This window comes from Carassius gibelio, chromosome B2 (genome assembly GCF_023724105.1).
Source record: "Carassius gibelio isolate Cgi1373 ecotype wild population from Czech Republic chromosome B2, carGib1.2-hapl.c, whole genome shotgun sequence".
Classification (NCBI taxonomy): domain Eukaryota; kingdom Metazoa; phylum Chordata; class Actinopteri; order Cypriniformes; family Cyprinidae; genus Carassius; species Carassius gibelio.
In genome coordinates this window covers 11,304,094-11,319,267 of record NC_068397.1, presented here as the reverse complement: position 1 = coordinate 11,319,267, position 15,174 = coordinate 11,304,094, and the positions used below count along the sequence as shown (strand labels likewise).

The 15,174-nt window shown below is 37.4% G+C and overlaps 1 long non-coding RNA gene across 1 annotated transcript; it reads right to left on the bottom strand.

The window, feature by feature from the left end:
- Window positions 1-1,070: 1,070 nt before the first annotated feature.
- Window positions 1,071-13,719, bottom strand: LOC127950629 (uncharacterized). The gene is made up of 2 exons (XR_008152502.1): window positions 13,601-13,719; window positions 1,071-1,684 (listed from the first exon to the last, which is right to left on the bottom strand). It is a non-coding gene; the product is annotated as an uncharacterized LOC127950629 (long non-coding RNA).
- Between the last annotated feature and the right edge of the window lie 1,455 nt (window positions 13,720-15,174).

The window sequence follows — 15,174 nt, the reverse complement described above, 5'->3', positions numbered from 1 at the left end:
TACGACACTGTATGATTAAAAGAAAATTAACAAACTGTCAGACATCTCAACTCACTCTGTCCCTCTGTTTGAGGAATGTATGTGTGCTGACTGAGTGTGTGTGTGTGTGTGTGTGTGTGTGAGTGTGAGTGGGGGATGGGCATGAGCTGAGTGGCAGACAGACAGGGAGAGAGAGAGGGACTTAAACATCTCTTTAATCACCAGAAAAAAAGTATTATTTTAAATTGTTATTTTTTTGTTGTTGTTGTTGCTAATTGTGCTGTTTTCATTACAGCTTAAGAAATCTCTTAGGCCTTATCCTTTTCTGACAGTTTCAGTGATTAAAAAAAAATTATGCTGCAAATAATAATTTCCAACTCATTTGATACTGACCTCTGACACCCTGTGATTGACATTAATCTGAATTTATATAATCTCATGCATGTAACAGTAAAACTGTTCAGCTCACAGATGACGACCAAGCTGTGATGCAAGCAAACTATTTCACAAATGCTTATAGGCCAGTAAATTTATAACAAAACACTTGTAATTACTTAAGGATTTGGTAACAATATAAAATAATGCCTCATTTTTTAACATTAGTAAATGCATTGGTAGATACTAGAGGGCTGCATTGGGATTGAGTCCCGCCGGGTCCCGCGGGACCCAACGCAAATCTCGCGGGAGCGGGCGGTTTGAATTTTGCTGTGGGCGGGAATGGGCGGCTAAAAAAAACACCGCGGGATAGGGAGGTTGCCTAGCGACATGATTGAGAAGATCTCAATAGATGATGTAGAAAAGAACCTAATGTTATTTATTAGTGTTGTTTTTTGAGCACAGCCACTCGTTACCATTTGTTAATTAGGTCAAGAGGCGTGATGATGCCAGTGTTATTGAGCAGGCTGCCTAAGTTTGAATGTTTTTATTCTTATTTGTATTTTTCAAACAGAATACCTGTGACATTTGGCTAATAATTGTAAAACTGTTTTTCATGTAGCCTAGTTTATCATATTATTTATATTTTTTCTTTGCAAAGCAGTCTATTTTTATGTGCAAAGTTTTTGATAAAAGAAAAATTATATTTGAATGTATTGTGTTTTGTCTTTTTTTTTTTTTTTTTTTTTTTACATGCAGGCCAGGGAAACGAAACAAACAACCCCATGAATCTCTTTAATAATATCAATACAAATACCTGTTTGTTTGTTTTTTTTCCTGAGGGACCGGAGAAGACACAAAATCAATGCATCTCTATTATTGTGCAGGAATAAATTGTCAGAGTTTTGCGGGTGCGGACGGGCTGGCGAATTTCGATGATTCGCCATGAAAAATGAAGTTGACATCAGACATACAATGTCCAATCTGCCCCAAACTTCACATGGTTGATAAGACTCTGAAACTGAATAGATTGACATGCCCATATTCAGTTATATTCATAGCGCCACCTATTGGCAACAGGAAGTGTCATATTTTACGCTGCGAAGAACTACTCCTAGAAATTTTATGACATCAATGTCTTTTTTGTGGTCAGTCTAATCTAAAGGCCTGTACGATGTTAAATTGTGAAGATCTTGAGTTTTCGTTAAAGGGCATGTCCATGGCGCCATGTCAAAGTTTGATGTCTCGCCATGGGAGTAGAAGTTGTTGTAACTCAGGCATAAAATATCAGATCTTGCCCAAACTTCACATGTTTGATAAGAGTACTGACCTGCCCACATCTGGAGGCCAATATTCCATTGGGTGTGGCAAAATGGCTCGATAGCGCCACCTATACACTTTCAATGGAGTGCACCTCGAGCTACGTGTCATGTACATGTACGAAAATCGGTACACATATGTAACTCACCAATAGCTACAAAAAAGTCTCTTGGTATGAAATCCGAATCGCAATAGGAAGTCGGTTATTTTGAATTTTCCCTGCAAAATTGGTGTTGTTTTTGCCATTTTCAGGGGTTGTACTTTAACGAACTCCTCCTAGAGATTTATTCAGATCAACACCAAACTTGGTCAGTGTAATCTTAAGCCCTTTGCGATGTTAAATTGTGAAGATCTTGAGGTTTCGTTAAAGGGCGTGTCCATGGCGGCCTGACAAATTTAGATGTTTCGCCATGAAAAAGGAAGTTGCTGTAACTCAGACATACAATGTCCAATCTGCTTCAACTTCACATGTTTAATAAGACTCTTGGCCTGAACAGATCTACATGCCAATATTCAGTTATAGTCATAGCGCCACCTATTGGCAACAGGAAGTGACATATTTTACACTGTGACAAACTACTCCTAGAAATTTTATGACATCAATGTCTTTTTTGTGGTCAGTCTAATCTAAAGACCTGTGTGATGTTTAGTTGTGAAGATCTTGAGTTTTTGTTAAAAGGCGTGTCCATGGCGCCATGATGAAGTTCGATGTCTCGCCATGGGAATAAAAGATGTTATAACTCAGGCATAAAATGTCCGATCTTGCCCAAACTTCACATGTGTGATAAGGGTCCTGGCTTGAACACATCTGAAGGCCAATATTCCATTATAACGAATACGCCACCTGCTGGCAACAGGAAGATTAGCACACATATGGAATAAACTTTGATATATTGCACTTATATTTATGAGTTTAAATGCATATTTCTCAACGTTCACCTTTTTACTAAAGCCACACGATGGCGGTGAGCCCGGGTGCGAGGGCCCGTTCATCGCTGCTTGCAGCTTTAATTAGGGCCCGAGCCAATGGGCGCAGGGCCCTATTGTTCCCCTAAGGATTATTCTTCTCATTAGGGCTCAAGCCCAAAGGGCGAGAGGCCTATTGTTTTCCTTAGGATTATTTTTTATTATTATTATTATTATTATTATTTATTTTTTTTTTTTCCAACGTCTCGGGGGCTTTTGGGGCCCTTAACGTGCTTAAAAAGTCTTGAAAATTGGCACACAGATTGGAACCTGCGGCCATTAGGGCCGGGCAGAGACTGATACACGGGCGTGGCACAGGGGCTCTACAGCGCCCCCTGGAATATGGAGGGCCATATATCATACATTCTTGCTCGTAGACGTATGAAACTCGGTACACATATAAATCTCATCAATCCAAACAACTTTTGTATTGCATATCATAGGCTCCGCCCAACAGGAAGTTGGCTATTTAGGGTTTAGTATTCAAATTTTTCGTCAAAGTTGTGGGGGCTTTTGGGGTCCTTAACATACTCAAAAACTCTTGAAAATTTGCGCACACTTTGGAATCTGTGGCCTTTAGGAGCCTGCAGAGGCTGGGACCCGGGCGTGGCACAGGGGCTCTACGGCGCCCCCTGGAACACAGTCAAAAATTTTGATGTATAGCTCACACATACTTGCACATATTCATATGAAACTCAGTACACATATAGATCTCATCGTGCCGAACAACTTTCGTATTGCATGTCATAGGCTCCACCCAACAGGAAGTCAGCTATTTAGAGTTATGTAAAAAGCGCATGCTCTGGAATTTGAAATACTTGTCATAGGATTTTTTCTCGATTGCCGCCAAACTCGGTCAACATGATCTCAAGACACTGGGGATGAAAAATTGCCAGGGGATTTTTGATATCTCGAAAGGTTTGCTCGTGGCGAGGCGTTGAAATTATGGCGAGAAATGAGAAACAGGAAGTGTCTAATACCGTCCACATACATTTCCTGATTTTAATCAAACTTCATCAGATTATTCGTTGTATGATGTCGATCGCATATATGTGACTATTAGGAGTCAAAGTTATAGCGCCACCAACTGGCAGAAGGAAGTGTGTCATTTTCAAAATGATTTGAATTCAGCATCTTATTATTACTCGATTTGCTTCAAACTTCATCAGAATAATGTTAAAACACAGCCGATATAAATCTGCAAGGGGGATATTGATATCTAAAAAATTGTTGGCGTGGCAACATGTCAAACTGGAATACTTCTCAGGTGATTTTGAGGCAAATAACATACTTAGAATTTCACAAAACTCTGAACACACATCAGTATTTCTGATAGGAACTTAAATTGTGAATGGATTTTGGATAGCTTGAATGGTTTTGCCGTGGTGATTTTTTTAAATGACCTTACAAAGGGAATCATTATTGTATTTTTAAATTGCAGCTTCCAAACACGTCAAAGAATTTTTTCATACAGATGAAAAAGTCATTCTGAGGAAATATGCATAGTTTCACGACTTTACAACACTGTATGGATAACAGAAAATTAAAAAACTGTCAGACATCTCACTCTGTCCCTCTGTTTGAGTATATGTGCTTCAGACTTCCATTGTCTGAGAGAAATAGCGCCCCTACAGGTTCAATTCCCGAACTTTTACTTTCACTTTTAAATCGGTTAAAAATACAAACAAATACTTAGATTTAATTCACACTGACAAGCTAAACCAACATATCTGATTATTACCGGTTCAGGGCTCATGGATAAATTATTTCTGGCCAGAGATATGTGAGAAATAGGAGAGATTAATCACCGCTGTGATCACGAGCGTCTGGAGTAAAGAGCTCAGAGAAAACGAATTTATTCCTGTTTTAAAGCTTTTAAAAATAAATTATTACAGCGATATCACACAATCAACCAATTAGAACACACCAAGAGCTAAATTAAGATGTTTTTGAACTGTTTGTGTGAAAATGAAATATTTGTGGCTTCCTATCTGAAATCACCGCCTCCGATCAGCGCGTACAGTGTCCAGCTCAAAACAAACGAATTTATTCTTGTTTAAGAGCTTTTTTAAATAAAATATTACCACAAACGCACACAATAAACCCATTGTAACACAACAAGAGCTAAATGCAGGTGTTTGTGACCTGTTTAAGTGTGCAAGACTATTTGAAAGCGCGACTGGCAGAATAACATGTATCTCTCGAGCTGCAGGATTCTGCCTTTCGTCGTACGAACGAACACATCACGGACAAGATTATTTCAAAATACATAATAGCTTGGCGAATATAAACGAAAACAGCCACGTGAACATAAACTGGATCTACTGGATTTGAATATTAAAGTGACCACATTTACCACTTGTTTCTGTCTTCAATTTTAATCTATATAAAAAAGGAAACTCATTCGACTTGGCTGCTTTTTTAATGTGTGCGTATTTATTTATTTACCTTTTTATACATTTTGTATAATTTCATAGTTTGTGTATTACAATTATAAAAACAAAAATAAATTTAGCCACTCACATAGAAATAGCTTAGGCCTTAACCTTTTTCTGACAGTTTTAGGGATTTTAAAAAATCCTAAAAAAACCTTATTTGTGCTGCAAATAATAATTTCAAACTCATTTGATACTGACCTATGACATCCTGTGACATTATATTTATTTTAATTTACATAATCTCATGGATGTAACAGTAAATCTGTTCAGCTCACAGATCAATACTAAGCTGTAATGCAAGCAGAACTTTCACAAATGCTTATGAGTCATTTAAGGATTTGATAACACTGTAAAATAATGTCTAATTTGTTAACATTAGCAAATTCATTGATAACACTTTATAATAACTGCACTCATTATTAAATAGTCAGTTCATGCTTTATAAAGCCTTGTCCCAATATCAATAGTCAGTAGTAAGCAGTTTATAAATACAGCTATAAATAGCTTGTCCTTGGTTTATAAGCACATTTATTAAAAATGAGAGTAAGTTATCTTCCTATGAAAAATAAAAGATAAAAATAAACAAACAACAACACAGATTGATACAGAACTCAGAAATTTTATTGTGGATTTATGATAAAGCCTGCAAATGAATTCATACTCCTACTCATACTACTCCATACTCCTTTTTCAACATTATGCCTATATACTGAGATGTTAAATTGTGAATGGGTTTAGGATAGCTTAAATGGTGTTGCCATAGAGATTTATTAAAGTAACATAAAAAAATACAATAGTTATTTTACTATATCTTTACAATTTTTCATTCTAAATCTTCATAATTTTTTATATAAGTAGAAGTCCTCATTTGAAGGAAGCACAGTAAGTTTCATAGCTTTATCACTTTCAAGAGCCAGCATAAAATTTAAACTATCATAACTTATAAATCAAGCTTGCAATTCTTAGTACCTATAATGGCCACCAGAGGGAGCTATAGGATTACTTTTAAATAATTATTGTAGAAACGAGTATGATTTAAATCATTTATAGAAATCTTTAAAAAAAAATGAATTGTATATATTTTACTGATAAAATGACCCTCACTTAATTAGAATAACAAGCTGAAGTATTTTGAACTGTATATTAAGAATAATTCTTTATAGGCTTTATGGACAGATAACGTTTTGAGTGACTCTTGAAGGTTCAGCACCACATCCTCTTTTACCACTGTTTAAAGAATTAATCTTACAGAATAGGTGTGAATGAATTTTGGATAGCTTGAATGGTTTTGCCCTGATGATTTTTTGAAATAATAGTAAAAAAGGAACCAGTAAATGTCTTTTTATTTTTTTAAAGTGCAGCTTCTAAACACTTAAAAAAAAAAAAAATGTACACATAGAAGACCAGTCATTCTGAGGCATATTTCCTCAGAATGACTGGTCTCATGACCATAGTTTCATGACTATACAACACTGTATGGATGATAGAAAATTAAAAAAAACTATCATACATCTGATGTCACTCAGTCCCACTGTCACTGTGGGTAATGTGTGTGTGTGTGTGTGTGTGTTAAGTGAATTAGGTGTGAAACTATCAGGGTGCATTTAGTCTCCAGCGCCAACATTTTACAGAACTGCCACTTTCCTGGAGTCTCCAGAATTACTCGGTGTCAGGCTCTGAGAGACTTAAGATTCCAAAAAATGATTTAATTAGAATACCATGAAGTATTGTGAAATACTATATATTAAGTCTTTATATATAGGCTTTATGAACAGATTAGAGTGACTCGTGAAGGACCAGCACCACCTCCTCTTGTTCGATGGTTTGAGGAATATATCTTCCAGAATCCAGGATTAAGATTTAGGAGCTCATTTTTATTCCACCTCCTTTCCTGAAAAGTCTGTCTTGCAGAATTGACTAAAAATTAATCTTCACATTAATTCCTAATTATTTTGCAATTCTTTTTGTCAGTTCTTCTTGACCTGCTTTTTTCTTCTTCTTTTCTGACCTCATGACCCAGTCAGTATTTTTTGTACAATGGTCAAGTCTTAACTTATCCATTTCTGTATTGCATTTGTGTTTGATATTTCTCATGGGTATTTCATAATTTTCGACCTTACAGTTTGAGTTAAAAGTCTATTTTAGCGCAATTCATCTGTAAAAGAAAACATGCCTAATAATTCTGCACACATGAATATAAGGAGTTTTTCTCTTCCAGCTTTCCTGGACTATTGTATAGCACTCATAAATGATTAAATAAAAAATAATGGTAGTTATTAAGATTTATATGGTTAGGAATTGGTAAAATGTGCTTGGAAAAAAATCACAATAAAACAATGTTTTAATGTTTAAGTTTGGAATATTAACTGACGTGAATGTTTATGAATGGAATCTTATTGTAAAGTGTTACTAAAGTTATACATATATATTGTTCTGTGAATGTGATTTTAAAGTCTAGATGATTCGGATTAACCCTTTAACTGCCATATCCTTTAAAACCTCACTGCCAGAGGGATATTGTGAATGCATGTGCCCGCTGGGCACAGTTTACCTGATGCCACCGGGGTGGCGATGGCACTGGTGGCTTGAGCCCGCCATCGCTGCTTGCAGCTATATTTATTTTTATTTTTTATGAACCTTCTGGGGGTTTTTGGGGGCCTTAACATACTCAAAAACTCTTGAAAATTGGCACACACATTGGAACCTGCGGCCATCAGGACGCCACAGAGGCTGGGACCCGGGCGTGGCACAGGGGCTCTACAGCGCCCCCTGGAACACAGTCAGAAACCTTAAACCATAGCTCACACACACTTGCATGTATTTATATGAAACTCAGTACACTTATAGATCTCATTGAGCTGAACAACTTTTGCGCTCTATGTCATAGGCTCCGCCCAACAGGAAGTCAGCTATTCAGGGCTGTTTAAAAAAAGCATGCTCTGGAATTTGAAATACTCCTCTGAGGACTTTCAACCGTTTGCTTCGAAACTCGGTGAACATGAGCTCAAGACATTGGGGATGAAAAATTGCGAGGGGATTTTTGATATCTCGAAGGGTTTGCCCGTGGCGTGGCGTTGAATTTAGGGCAAAAAATTAGAAACAGGAAATGCCTAATAACATCCACATACATTACCTGAGTTTGATCAAACTTCATCGGTTTGTTCGAAGTATGATACCGATCGTATACATGTGACTATTAAGAGTCAACGTTATAGCGCCACCAACTGGCAGCAGGAAATTGAGTCATTTTCAAAATGCTTTGAATTCAGCATCTTATTTTTACTCGATTTGCTTCAAACTTCATCAGAATAATGACAAAACATGGCCGATGTAAACCTGTTGTGGGAATATTGATATCTTATATATTGTTGCCATGGCAACGTGTCAAACGTGAATATTCTGTTATGGTGATTTTGAGGCAGATAACAACCTCAGATTTACATGAAACTCAAAACACATATCAGTATTATTGATAGCTAGACAATGGAAAAAGCTTTTACAAGGGCGTGGAAGAGGCACTCTATAGCGCCACCTTTTGTCAAAAGTGGGGGGGTTAGTTTTAGCTACAGACACCAAACTCGGTACGTATATTGTTCTTATCAAGATGGACAACTTTCTAATTCACAGTTATCAGCTATGACCAACAGGAAGTCGGCTATTTTGATTTGAATATGGATTTTTGAAAAAAAATTGAGCTGTGATTTAATCCATACTCCTCAGAGGAAAAGTTCACTATACTCACCAAACTTTATCTACATGTTGCAAAAACATTGAGGAACTTAAATTGCAAACGGATTTTGGTTAGCTTGAACGGTTTTGTCGTGGTGATTTTTTGAAATGACAGTCAAAAAAGGAATCATTAACTGTCTTGTATTTTTAAATTGCAGCTTCCAAACACTTAAAAGCATTTTCTCATACAGAGATCAAATCATTCTGAGGAAATATGCATAGTTTCATGACTTTACGACACTGTATGATTAAAAGAAAATTAAAAAACTGTCAGACATCTCATCTCACTCTGTCCCTCTGTTTGAGGAATGTATGTGTGCTGACTGAGTGTGTGTGTGTGTGTGTGTGTGAGTGTGAGTGGGGGATGGGCATGAGCTGAGTGGCAGACAGACAGGGAGAGAGAGAGGGACTTAAACATCTCTTTAATCACCAGAAAAAAAAATATTATTTTAAATTGTTTTTGTTGTTGTTGTTGTTGCTAATTGTGCTGTTTTCATTAGAGCTTAAGAAATATCTTAGGCCTTATCCTTTTCTGACAGTTTCAGTGATTAAAAAAAAATTCTAAAAATACTTATTTGTGCTGCAAATAATAATTTTAGTCCCACTTTATATTAGGTGGCCTTAACTACTATGTACTTACACAAAAAAATAAGTACAATGTACTTATTGTGTTCATATTGTATTTTAAAACACTTTTGCTGCTATTGAGGTGGGATAGGGGTAAGGTTACGGAGAGGGTTGGAGGTATGGGTAAGTTTAAGGGTGGGTTAAGGTGTAAAGTATGGGTCAACAGTGTATTTATAAATGCAATTACAGAAATTAAATACAGATGTAATTACATGTAGTTTTTGTACAATGTAAAAACATGTATGTACACAATAAGTACATTGTACTAAATTATTAATTAAAATGTAAGTACTTAGTAGTTAAGGCCACTTAATATAAAGTGGGTCCATAATTTCAAACTCATTTGATACTGACCTCTGACACCCTGTGATTGACATTAATCTGAATTTATATAATCTCATGGATGTAACAGTAAAACTGTTCAGCTCACAGATGACGACCAAGCTGTGATGCAAGCAGAACTATTTCACAAATGCTTATAGGTCAATAAATTTATAACAAAACACTTTTAATTACTTAAGGATTTGGTAACAAATTAAAATAATGTCTCATTTTTTAACATTAGTAAATGCATTGGTAGATACCTACAAAATACCTACCACAAAGTCTCTTGGTAGGAAATCCGAATCCCAACAGGAAGTCGGTTATTTAGAATTTTCTCTGCAAAATTGGCGTTGTTTTTGCCATTTTCAGGGGATGTACTTTAACAAACTCCTCCTGGAGATTTATTCAGATCACCACCAAACTTGGTCAGTTAAATCTAAAGGCCTTTGCGATGTTAAATTGCGAAGATCTTGAGGTTTCGTTAAAGGGCGTGTCCATGGCGACCTGACAGATTTCGATGTTTCGCCATGAAAAAGGAAGTTGCTGTAACTCAGACATACAATGTCCAATCTGCCCCAAACTTCACATGTTAGATAAGACTTCTGCCCTTAAGAGAGCTACATGCCCATATTCAGTTATAGTCATAGCGCCACCTGCTGGCAACAGGAAGTGAAATGTTTTACGCTGCGACAAACTACTCCTAGAAATCTTTTGACATTAATGTATTTTTTGTGGTCAGTCTAATCTTAAGGCCTGAGCAATGTTAAATTGTGGAGATCTTGAGTTTTTGTTAAAGGGCGTGTCCATGGCGCCATGACAAAATTTGACGTCTCGCCACAGCAAGAGAAGTTGTTGTAACTGAGGCATAAAATGTTCAATCTTCCCCAAACTTCACATGTTCGATAAGAGTCCTGCCCTGAACACATCTGAAGGCCAATATTCCATTATAATGATAGCGCCACCTGCTGGCAACAGGAAGATTGGCACATATATGGAATAAACATTGATATATTCTACTTATATTTATGAGTTTAAACGCATATTTCTCACCGTTCACCTATTAACTAAAGCCACTCGCTGCCGGTGAGCCCGGGTGCGAGGGCCCGTTCATCGCTGCTTGCAGCTTTAATTATATATATATAATATATATATATATAAGCAGGAAGTGTGTCATTTTCAAAATGCTTTGAATTCAGCATCTTATTTTTACTCGATTTGCTGCAAACTTCATCAGAATAATGACAAAACACGGCCGATGAAAATCTGTTGTGGGGATATTGATATCTAATATAGTGTTGCCATGGCAACGTGTCAAACTGGAATATTCTGTTATGGTGAGTTTGAGGCAGATAACAAGCTCAGATTTGGCAAAAGCTTTTAAAAGGGCGTGAAGGAGGCACTCTATAGCGCCACCTTTTGTCAAAAGTGGGGGGGTTAGTTTTAGCTACAGACACCAAACTTGGTACATAAATTGTTCTAATCAAGTCGGACAACTTTCTAATTCACAGTCATAAGCTACGATCAACAGGAAGTCGGCTATTTTGATTTGAATGTGTATTTTTGAGATTTTACAGTTGTGAATTAATGCATACTCCTCACAGGGGAAGTACACTATACACACCAAACTTTGTCTACATGAAGAAAAAACATTGAGGAACTTAAATTGCGAACGGATTTTGGTTAGCTTGAACGGTTTTGTCGTGGTGATTTTTTGAAATGACAGTAAAAAGGGAAACATTAATTGTCTTGTATGTTTAAATTGCAGCTTCCAAACACTTCAAAGCATTTTTTTCATACAAAGATCAAATCATTCTGAAGAAATATGCATAGTTTCACAACTTTACAACACTGTATGGATAACAGAAAATTAAAAAAACTGTCAGACTTCTCAACTGACATGATCTCACTCTGGCCACTCTGTCTGTGTGAGGAAAGGGAGGGGGAGAGGGAGGGGGAGTGTGAGGGGGTTGGTGACTGTGAATGTTTGGTGACTGACAGTGTGTGTGGATTGTAGGGAGGGGCTGGCTGGCAGAGAGAGAGAGAGAGAGAAAGAAAGAGAGAGACCTAATCATACCTTTAATAATCAGGGAAAAAAAACTGTATTTTAAATTGTTATTGTTTTTGTTGTTGCTAATGGTGGTGTTTTTTACTTTCATTACAGGTTCAGAAATCTCTTAGGCCTTATCCTTTTCTGACAGTTTTAGGGATTTAAAAACATCCTAAGAATCCTTATTTGTGCTGCAAATAATAATTTCAATAACTCATTTGATACTGACCTATGACAACCTGGCAAAATGGCTCGATAGCGCCACCTATACACTTTCAACGGAGTGCGTATACACTTTAAATGGAGTGCGCCTCGGGCTATGTTTCATGTACATGTACAAAAATCAGTACACACATGTAACACACCAATATCTACGAAAAAGTCTCTTGGTACGAAATCCGAATCCCAACAGGAAGTCAGTTATTTAGAATTTCTCTGCAAAATTAGTGTTGTTTTGGCCATTTTCAGGGGTTGTACTTTAACGAACTCCTCCTAGATATTTATTCAGGTCAACACCAAACTTGGTCAGTGTAATCTAAAGCCTTTTGCGATCTTAAATTGCGAAGATCTTGAGGTTTCGTTAAAGGGCGTGTACATGGCGGCCTGACAAATTTCGTTGTTTCGCCATGAAATAGGATGTTGTTGTAACTCAGGCATAAAATGTCCAATCCTCCCCAAACCTCACATGTTCGATAAAAGTCCTGCCCTGAACACATCTGAAGGCCAATATTCCATTATAATGATAGCGCCACCTGCTGGCAACAGGAAGATTGGCACATATATGGAATAAACATTGATATATTCTACTTATATTTATGAGTTTAAACGCATATTTCTCACCGTTCACCTATTAACTAAAGCCACTCACTGCCGGTGAGCCCGGGTGTGAGGTGCTTGCAGCTTTAATTATTATTATTATTATTTTTCTCCAAGATGAATCGCATTTTTGAGGGCCTAAACATGCTCGAAAAGTCATGAAACATTGCACACACCTCAGAACTGACGAAAATTTACGTCTGATATGGGTTTCAGAAGTGGGTGTGGCAAAGTTACTCGACAGCGCCACCTATAGGCGTTCAACGGTGTGCGCCTTGAGCTATGTTTCTCGTACATGCACGAAAATTGGCACCCACATGTAACACACCAATAGCTACAAAAAAGACTCTTGGACCAAAATTCTAAACCCAACAGGAAGTCAGTTATTTTTAATTTTATGAGCAAATTTTGTGTCATTTTTGTCATTTCCATGCGTTGTATTTAAACGAACTCCTCCTAGATATTTGTTCAGATCAACACCAAATTTGGTATGCCTAATCTAAAGGCCTTTGCGATGTTAAATTGCAAAGATTTTGAGTTTTCGTCAATGGGCGTGTCTGTGGCGGCCTGGCGAATTTTGTTGATTAGCCAAGAAAAATGAAGTTGCTATAACTCAGACATACAATGTCCAATGTGCCCAATAATTCACATGTTTAATAAGACTCCTGGCCTGAACATATTTACATGCCCATATTCAGTTATAGTCATAGCGCCACCTATTGGCAAAAGGAAGTGACATATTTTACACTGCGACGTACTACTCCTAGAAATGTTATGACATCAATGTCTTTTTTGTGGTCAGTCTAATCTAAAGGCCTGTACGATGTTAAATTGTGAAGATCTTGAGTTTTCGTTAAGGGGCGTGTCCATGGCACCATGACAAATTTCGATGTCTTACCATGGGAGTAGAAGTTGTTGTAACTCAGGCATAAAATATCAGATCTTGCCCAAACTTCACATGTTTGATAAAAGTACTGACCTGCACACATCTGGAGGCCAATATTCCATTGGGTGTGGCAAAATGGCTCGATAGCGCCACCTATACATTTTCAATGGAGTGCGTCTCGAGCTACATGTCACGTACATGTACGAAAATCGGTAAACATATGTAGCACACCAATAGCTACAAAAAAGTATTTTGGTACGAAATCCGAATCCGAACAGGAAGTTGGTTATTTTTAATTTTCCCTGCAAAATTGGTGTTGTTTTTGTCATTTTCAGGGGTTGTACTTTAACGAACTCCTCCTAGAGATTTATTCAGATCAACACCAAACTTGGTCAGTGTAATCTAAAGCCCTTTGCGATGTTAACTTGCGAAGGAATTGAGGTTTCGTTAAAGGGCGTGTCCATGGCAGCCTGACAAATTTCGATGATTCACCATGAAAAATGAAGGTGCTATAAGTCAGACATACAATGTCCAATCTGCCCCAAACTTCACATGTTAGATAAAACTTCTGCCCTTAACAGATCTACATGCCCACATTCAGTTATAGTCATAGCGCCACCTATTGGCAACAGGAAGTGACATGTTTTACGCTGCGACAAACTACTCCTATAATTTTTTTGAGATTAACATATATTTTGTGGTCAGTCTAATCTAAAGGCCTGTGCAATGTTAACTTTTGGAGATCTTGAGTTTTTGTTAAACGGCGTTTCCATGGCGCCATGACAAAATTTGATGTCTTGCCACAGCAAGAGAAATTGTTGTAACTCAAGCATAAAATGTTCAATCTTCCCCAAACTTCACATGTTTGATAAGAGTCCTGGCCTGAACACATCTGAAGGCCAATAATCCATTATAATGATAGCGCCACCTGCTGGCAACGGTAAGATTGGCACATATATGGGATATACTTTGATATATTCCACTTATATTTAGGACATTAAATGCATATTTCTCAACGTTCACCTTTTTACTAAAGCCACACGATGGCGGTGAGCCCGGGTGCGAGGGCCCGTTCATCGCTGCTTGCAGCTTTAATTATATATATATATATTTTTTTTTTTTAAACCTTCCGGGCATTTTTGGGGGCCTTAATAGCTCAATAACTCTTGAAAATTGGCACACACATTGGAATCTGCGGCCATCAGGACGCCACAGAGACTGGGACCCAGGCGTGGCACAGGGGCTCTACAGCGCCCCCTGGAACACCGTCAGAAATCTTGAACCATAGCTCACACACGCTTGCATGTATTTATATGAAACTCACTACACTTATAGATCTCATTGAGCTGAACAACTTTCGCGCTCTATGTCATAGGCTCCGCCCAACAGGAAGTCAGCTATTCAGGGTTGTTTAAAAAAAGCATGCTCTGGAATTTAATATACTTTTCATAGGTTTTTTACTTGATTCCCACGAAACTCGGTCAACATGATCTCAAGACATTGGGGATGAAAAATTGCGAGGGGATTTTTGATATCTCGAACGGTTTGCTCGTGGCGAGGCGTTGAAATTAGAGCAATAAATGAGAAACAGGAAATGCCTAATAACATCCACATACATTACCTGAGTTTGATCAAACTTCATCGGTTTGTTCGCTGTATGATACCAA